The sequence below is a fragment of the Leptonychotes weddellii genome, chromosome 11 (genome assembly GCF_054177405.1).
Source record: "Leptonychotes weddellii isolate Sample4059 chromosome 11, ASM5417740v2, whole genome shotgun sequence".
NCBI classification, from domain to species: Eukaryota; Metazoa; Chordata; class Mammalia; order Carnivora; family Phocidae; genus Leptonychotes; species Leptonychotes weddellii.
Genome location: NC_138379.1, coordinates 94,313,517 through 94,321,066, shown reverse-complemented (window position 1 = coordinate 94,321,066; position 7,550 = coordinate 94,313,517). Strand labels below are relative to the sequence as shown.

The following is a 7,550-nucleotide window of genomic DNA, read 5'->3' as shown; positions in this document are numbered from 1 at the left end:
CCCACGCAGGGGGAGCCGCACCGCCCCTTGGGTTCTCCTTGCCCCTGTGGGGCATGCCGTATCTTGGGGCCTCCACCCTGGCTAATGACTTCTGCTGGAGCACTCTTCCTCAGCCGTCGGGTGCCCTGTCGCTCCTCCCCGGGCATCCCCTCGAGGGACACCTTGTCAGTGAGCGCTAACCTGACTGCTGCTGACGCTAGAGATGGGTTCCCGCCCCCTCCCCGTCACTTCATTCCCCTTAGCCTGTGCGATCCCTCATAACACTGGCATCTTCCCACGTACTTTGTTTCTAAATTGTATTTACTCTTTATCTGTCTTCCCTGAGCAGAAATGTGAACCCCATGAACACAGCTCACACTATTTTGCCAATGAATCCAAAACGCCTAAAACGGGGCATCCACATACTTGGTGGTCAAGAAGTCCTTTTTCACTTAATACAATAGAGAGACTACTTAATATCATGACATTTGCTATGTGGAAAATCTGGGTGATAAAAATTGTATACAGTGTATTTTCATATTTATAGAGGAAAACATAAGCATTAAAATATCAGAAGTCGGGGCGCCTGGGTGGCTCAGTTGGTTAAGCGTCTGCCTTCGGCTCAGGTCATGATCCTGGAGTCCCGGGATCGAGTCCCGCATCGGGCTCCCTGCTCAGCAGGGGGTCTGCTTCTCCCTCTGACCCTCTTCCCTCTCGTGCTCTCTGTCTCTCATTCTCTCTCTCAAATAAATAAATAAAATCTTAAAAAAAAATATCAGAAGTGTATGACCCAAAGTGTTAATGGTGCTTATTGTCGGGTGGTAAGATTACAAAGGATTTCTGCTGTATTTTTGGGATGTTTAGGGTTTTTAAAGCAAGTGAATGTTTTAGCCCAGAAGAGCCACACGTCACCTCCACTCACAATTCACTGTCCATAACTAGTGGTCTGGCCCCAAACCACTGCCCTGGGCTAGAAAGTGTGATCCTTCTGTGTGTCCCGCAGGTGAAGACCTGGAAACACATGGTGAAGAGTAGAAATCACAAACACCTCATGGAGAGCTAGAACCCGGCTTTATTTTCCCACATAGCATGCAAGTTTTCTCGAAGCCATTATTTGATAATCCATGTTCTTCCTTCTGATTTGTGATTCCACCTCTGTCCTACCGAGGACATGTTTCTGGACTTGTACTCAGTTCCATTAGCGTCTGTCTCTGCTTTGTTATCAGCTCCATGCCCTGATGTCACCGTGGCTCGGTGACATGGCTTCATGTCTGCTGGGACCCCCTCTGTCCTTGCTCTTTGTCAAAACTCTTAGCTCCTTGTGTGTATTAGTTCCTTCGTAAAAACTTCAAAATCAGCATTTCAAGTTCCCTAAATAATCCCATTGGGATTTAATTGAAGTTTCATTACATTTATAAATGAATTTGGGGGCAATTGTCATCTTTAGAGTATTAGGTCTTTCCATACATGGATACAGTGTTCAGTTTTTCTCCTTTATCTTTAATAGGGTCTGAAAACCTTATTTATTGAGATCTTGTTCTGTTTTCGCTAGATTATTTCCTACATAGATCATAGATTTTGCTGTAGCCAGATTGTGAGTGTAGAGGAATATAAATGATTTCAAAATATGAATCAAAACATGATTTTGGTATGTTGATGTTATATTTGGAAACACTGAAATGTCTGTCCTGTCCAAAGAGTTTTGATTCTTTTGGGCTTTTCTAGGTAAGTAACCGAATTGTCTACCAATAATGGTAATTTGGACTCTTCCCTTTTTACCCTTACACCTGATGTTATTTTTACCTTCTTTTTCTTTGTTATTTCTCTTGTCCTGATTTTTGGCCAGAATTCCAGGACTGTGTGGACCAAGTATCAATGAAGTAGGCAGGCTTCTCTTATTTGAAGTATTAATAGGACTGTCACTAAAGTTTCCCCATATGTGCTGATGGTAGAATATGCACTGTTTTCTCTGGAAGAGTTTACACAAGATTGGAATGATCTATTCCTTGAAAGGAACTTCTGACAAAACAAATGAGTAAAGCTATCTAGGCCAGTGTTTCTGGGAAGATTTGTAAACCACTGTTTTTAATTGTTTAATTGTTTTTAATTGTTTATATAATGAACAAAACTTCCTTTTTCTGTTAGTTTCTATTTCATTTATATATTTTTGAGATATTACATACAGTGAAGTGTACAAACCTTACATGCATAATTCAGTGAATTTTACAGATATACATGCTCATGTAACCCACACCTCATGAAGAACTAGAACATTTCCATCACCCTAGAAAGTTCTCTGTGCTCTTTTTCACCCAACCCTATTGCTTCCTCAGAGCCAACCACTGTTCTGATTTCTTTCCCTGTAGATTACTTTTCCTAATCATGAAGTTCATATAAATGGAATCAAGAGAATGTACCCTTTTGTGTGGAATAATGGTTTTCAGATTAATCTATGCTGTTGTGTGTACTAGTAAATCATTCACTCTCATTTTTCTATAATATTGTATTGTATGAATGTATCATTTCCAGATTTGGGCTACCATGCATAAAGCTATGAACCTTCATAAACAAGCTTCTTATATGTTTGTATTTTCATTTAGTCCAGGAGAGTGTGCAGAGGAGGTCATAGAGTAGGTAAACATTTAACTTTGTGGGCAACTTCCATATCATATGAGAGGTACAAATATTCTAGCTCCTCATTTGGTGTTGTCAGTCATTGATATGAATGCATTTAGTGGTTTCACAATAATACCTTATAAGAATTTTATTTTTTTGATAACTAATGATGTTAAGTACTTTTCTATGTGTTTATTGGCCATTTATAACTTTATGACTAGTTTGATTTAAGACTTCTGTGCATTTTTAATTGGATTATTTGTCATGTTATTATTGATTTGCAGGAACTTTTTATATATACTGGGTCAAAGTCCTTTGTCAGATATATGTATTACAAATGTTTCCATGAAACTGTCAGGTTCCCTAGCCTCTGCAGATCCTGGCTTGTTCTCTGTGAACTGGACAAAGATAGAATTGAAGCCGCTTGGGGCAGGGTGTTTGGTGAGAAAGTCTGACAAACTGCTCTCATTTCTTATCCTCATCAGCGGGTCCTCCCCCTCAGGAACCACTCAGAAATTCTGTCTCAGGCTCTGAGCATTTCTGGGGGCTGCTATTATGTCTGATTCTCCAGGATCCGGGCTGGGGAGGACGGAAGGCTGGAGGCCTCCCATTGCTGGTCAAGCTGATGACACACCTTGTTATTGACTGCCCAGGTTTGCCTGGCATCCTGCATCAGTTCTGTATTAGCTTATTAATTTTTTGAGCCCTTACTTGGTTCTTGAATTATATCAGTAAGTCAGACGAACAACACAAAGCAACAATAAAGTCGGACCCAAACTACGGCCCCTTGTTCTCAGGGAGCCTCCACTGAAGAGGGCAGACAGGCAGTGAACAATAGAGGTGATGAGGGATTATAGACCATGTTAGAAGGTGTTAGGGGCTACGGGATAACTGCAGAGCTGTGTAGGACAATCGCAAGTGTGTTTATGTCTGTGTGGAGGGGAGGCGTACGTGGTAATACTGAAAGAGGAGGCCAGCGAAGGTCTCACAAAGAAGGACATCTGAGCAAAGCCGGAGAAAATGTGCAGGACGGAACCATGCAAACATCTGAGGGAACCTCAGGGAAAAGGGCTGAGGTCGAACACATCTCATGTGTGGGAAAACAGCAAAGAAGCCACCGCCGTGGAATGAAGCCACCAAGGGGGAGAATGCGAGAGAAGGAGGTACAAAGGTGGCAGAGCTTGAGGGACCTTGTAGGGACCTGAGCTTCTGCAGTGCGTGAGATAGGGGTCACTGCCCTGACCGTATCCCTTGTCTCTCGCGGTCCTGCTGCTGCCAGGCCTGCCACGCAACATGTGGGAGAGAAGGAACACCAGCAGAATGTGCCTCCAGAGCCTGGCCCCCTTGGAGGCCGCTGGGCCTCTCCCATACAGGATGCCCCCCCCATGCCAGCTGGGTCCTTCTGCCCACTCAAGTGTTCTCCCCGTTTGTGTCTGATTCTAGGATGCGCCCACCTCCCCTTACTCCTGCAGCTTTCGTTCAAAGGACAGAGCCCACAGCTGGCTTGGCATCTTGCCCAGAGTTTCTGAGTGTGCGTTTATTATCAGGGTAAACAGAAAAAAAAAAATAAACAACAACACACATTATACAATCAAGGTACTCTTAATCACAGAGCTCCCCCAGAAAACCTGTGAGAAATAATTTGAGCAAAAAAGGCAACTTGCATCACATTGATCCTTTCTCAGCAGCAATAGCTAGGCTCCACAAACTTACATCTGCACAATGTAACCTGAAACCCACCCCAGGTGTTCTGTAGGGCAGCTCCTTGGGGGACAAGACCCATCGTGCTAGTAATCAGGGATAAGCTCCTAACTTTATGAAGTTAGCTAGAAGAATAGCTGAGAAGTTTTAACCTAGTGCTTCCACCAGGAGCCCTAGCCAAAGCCCAATAAATCTCTTCCCTTATCATTATTGTTTTTAAAACCTGCTCATTTTTATTTTTTTAAAAGTAAGCTCTGTGCCCAACATGAGGCTTCAACTCACAGCCCTAAGATCCAGAATCGTGTGCGCTCCACCTCAGCCAGCCAGGCACCCCAATCCCTTCCATATTTGACTGAAAGGCTTAGCTTGAAATCAAAACAAGAGAGGAGGCCAATAACCAGCCCCTTCCCTTTATGTGATGCATATGCAATGGGAAGTACTTGAAATTCTGTACATCCTGTCTTCCCACATACTTGCATTGTGAATTTGCCTGACCTAGAGACAAAACATTGGAGAATGTGGTTATTATGAGAAGTATAATCACCTAAAATGGCATAGAATAGTGACAAAAAGCTTTTCCCTACTTAAGCCTAAGGATGAAGTACGACCTCAGCATTCACTTGAAGCTAAATTGTGAAAGTTTGTGAAACAGCACAATGTCATTAACACAGACTATCTTCAGATGGAGGTTAAACAAGCTGGTACTCATATGTCTGTGTCTCAATATTGCCAAGAGATGAAAATAAAGTACCGAAGTATCTGGTGGGCCCTCAGAAAAACACCTCCCCAGAGCTCATTAGAAGTATATATTTTTTCTTTTCTCCTTTGTGATAGTCAATCATCATTTATTTTTGCAGTTGAACCAGCTGTTCATTTTCACGAGAGTCAAAATTCACTTTGTTTTAGGATCAAATTTGTACTGCCTTTTTCCATGAAAGAAATAGAAAAATCATAGAAATAAGATGAAAGATAGTGACAATATTAGACAAATAGTGATTTTACACGTGAACTCTTGAAAAAAATATACATTTTCACACATGCAATTTGATTACATGTCTAAGGAACAGCCCATGTGTCATTTCTATGGTGGAAAAATGGAGAAACTGGACAGTCTTTACCTCCCTCTTGGAAGACAGCATCAACTTTTTTGCCAATTCCAGGAAACCCATGAGCTATCTCTTTGGGAAAACCTGTATCCATAGACCGTGTATTTTCATCATACCTGGTAAAAAAAATTATTAGAAAAATCAGAATATGTGATTAATAACAATAAATAACACTCAATATTAAGCGTTAAGTCACTGTTCTGAGTAGGTTGAGTGCACGGATAATTTAATCTTCGCTATAAATCTGAGAGGTGGGGGCTACCTTTATTTTCATTTTGTAGGAAACTGGCAACTGCTTTTATAGTTCTGAGTGGGCACATCACCAGCATGAAAATAATAGGAGCTTTTAACTAGAAAGGGTCCCAGTTCAACAGGGTTATGGGAGACTGGAACCCACTAGACCCTTCCTAGAGTGGCACCAACTCTAAATATGTGATTCAAATGTTCTCTCGGACTCCACTATCTGCCCTATCAAGGAGAAATACTGTGGGGAAAGAAGGTTCCTTTTGGATGCTCCTGCTTTTAATCTCCTTTTAAAACTCCATCCTACAAGTCCCTTGCCTTCCAAGGACAGACATGGCAAGATGATACCAGGTAGGGGACTCACGGATGCTCGGTCTGGCTGCGCCCATTCACCACTAAAGGATGGAAGTTTGGCACAGTTTAAGAATAATTTTGTAGATTTTATTTATTTGTGTGTGTGAGAGAGAGTACGAGTGGGGGCGGGGAGCGGCAGAGGGAGAGAGAGAAGCAACCCCCCACTGAGCAGGGAGCCCGACGCGGGACTCGATCCCAGGACCCTGAGATCATGACCTGAGCCGAAGGCAGATGCTTAACCCACTGAGCCACCCAGGCGCCCTGAGAATAATTTTAAAAGACAACTAACTCTCCTTCCCCTGAGTGATCTGATTCTGAATCCCAAGGGTCTGTTGTTACCTCCAATACTCGTTGGCAACAAAGAAGTACGTCTTCCCAGTTTCATCCTCGTGAACAGCGGCATCAATTTTCTTTACCTTCTGTGGGAAGCCCAAGGAGTGGTAGATGTTCTTGGGGTAGCCTTGCGCCATCTGGTCCCCATTAAAGGCCCAGTATTTACTACCTGTCAACCAGAAAATCGACCATGAAAACTTTGCCTGGGACTCTGGAGGACAGTCGGCAGGCTTCCCTCCAGACTTGCGCTCACGAGGGCCGCGTGCAGAGTTTTATTCCCCAGTGAGGTGCCCCTGAGCCGAGCATCTCTCCGGAGTGGAGTGGGCTCCCTCCCCCAGCAGCACAGGGCATGTGTGGGGCTGCATGTGGTCGGGCAGCCGGGCCACACATTCTCCTGTGGTTAGCGACTCACTGGACGGCACCTCTCGGCTCTTGGCTGGGCTGGGCCCTGACGGAGGATTTTGTATGTGTTCGCCGGGGTATCCGCGCAACCACAGGCCACCACCCCACAGAAAGGCAGTGTGGAACTTCATATGTGCATAAATCCTCCTGATTTTCACTGCATGTGTGTTAGATCTGCTTCAAGATTCTTGACTTAAATGGCCCCCTTAATTCTCAGCCAAAGAACCTGATGAAAATGGGACTCATAGAAACATTGACAACCCCCCCCTCCAGAAGCTCTACCTTTAAAAAAGAAGACTTCATCTCTGTTAACAACGCCGTAAGCAGCGTCAACTGCCCTGGACAGCGATGGCCAGAAGTCAGCAATGACACTGAGATCCGCTATTTCGTAGGAGGGAGTCGTGCGTAGGAAGAACCTGATTTGAAAGAAGGGGCCCGATCCTAGCTGGCGGCAAGTCTCTGGTTGATGTCCAGCATGTCTTCTCCCCGGACACGAGTCTCACGCACCAAGGGGCCGCGTCCGTCGTGCCGGGCCCTTCCCTACATGATGGCTCGTCACCCAGAAATCCCCCAGGAAGCAGACAAGAAACGGAGGCTAACGGAGCTGCTCCGACCAGACCGGGTAAGAGACGGCAAATTCCCGTTTCTATCCTGCTTCCCCCAGAGGGGAGAGAACAGTGACAAGGAGCCCAAAGGCATTCTTCATCTATGATGCTTCCCTTCTTTGGCCGGTAAAATCAACAGCCCGTTAGGAACACCCCTCCCTCAGCACGGTGGAGCGGGTCTGGGCGTGGGGGGGAGGTGAAGTTCCATATG

General features: G+C 44.6%; 1 pseudogene across 1 annotated transcript; it reads right to left on the bottom strand.

Annotated features, from left to right (window-relative positions):
* Nucleotides 1-4,095: 4,095 nt before the first annotated feature.
* On the bottom strand, nt 4,096-7,433 carry LOC102727492 (interstitial collagenase-like; annotated as a pseudogene). The gene is made up of 5 exons (XR_014138355.1): nt 7,349-7,433; nt 7,017-7,232; nt 6,339-6,501; nt 5,415-5,518; nt 4,096-5,247 (listed from the first exon to the last, which is right to left on the bottom strand). The product of XR_014138355.1 is annotated as an interstitial collagenase-like (transcript).
* Nucleotides 7,434-7,550: the final 117 nt, after the last annotated feature.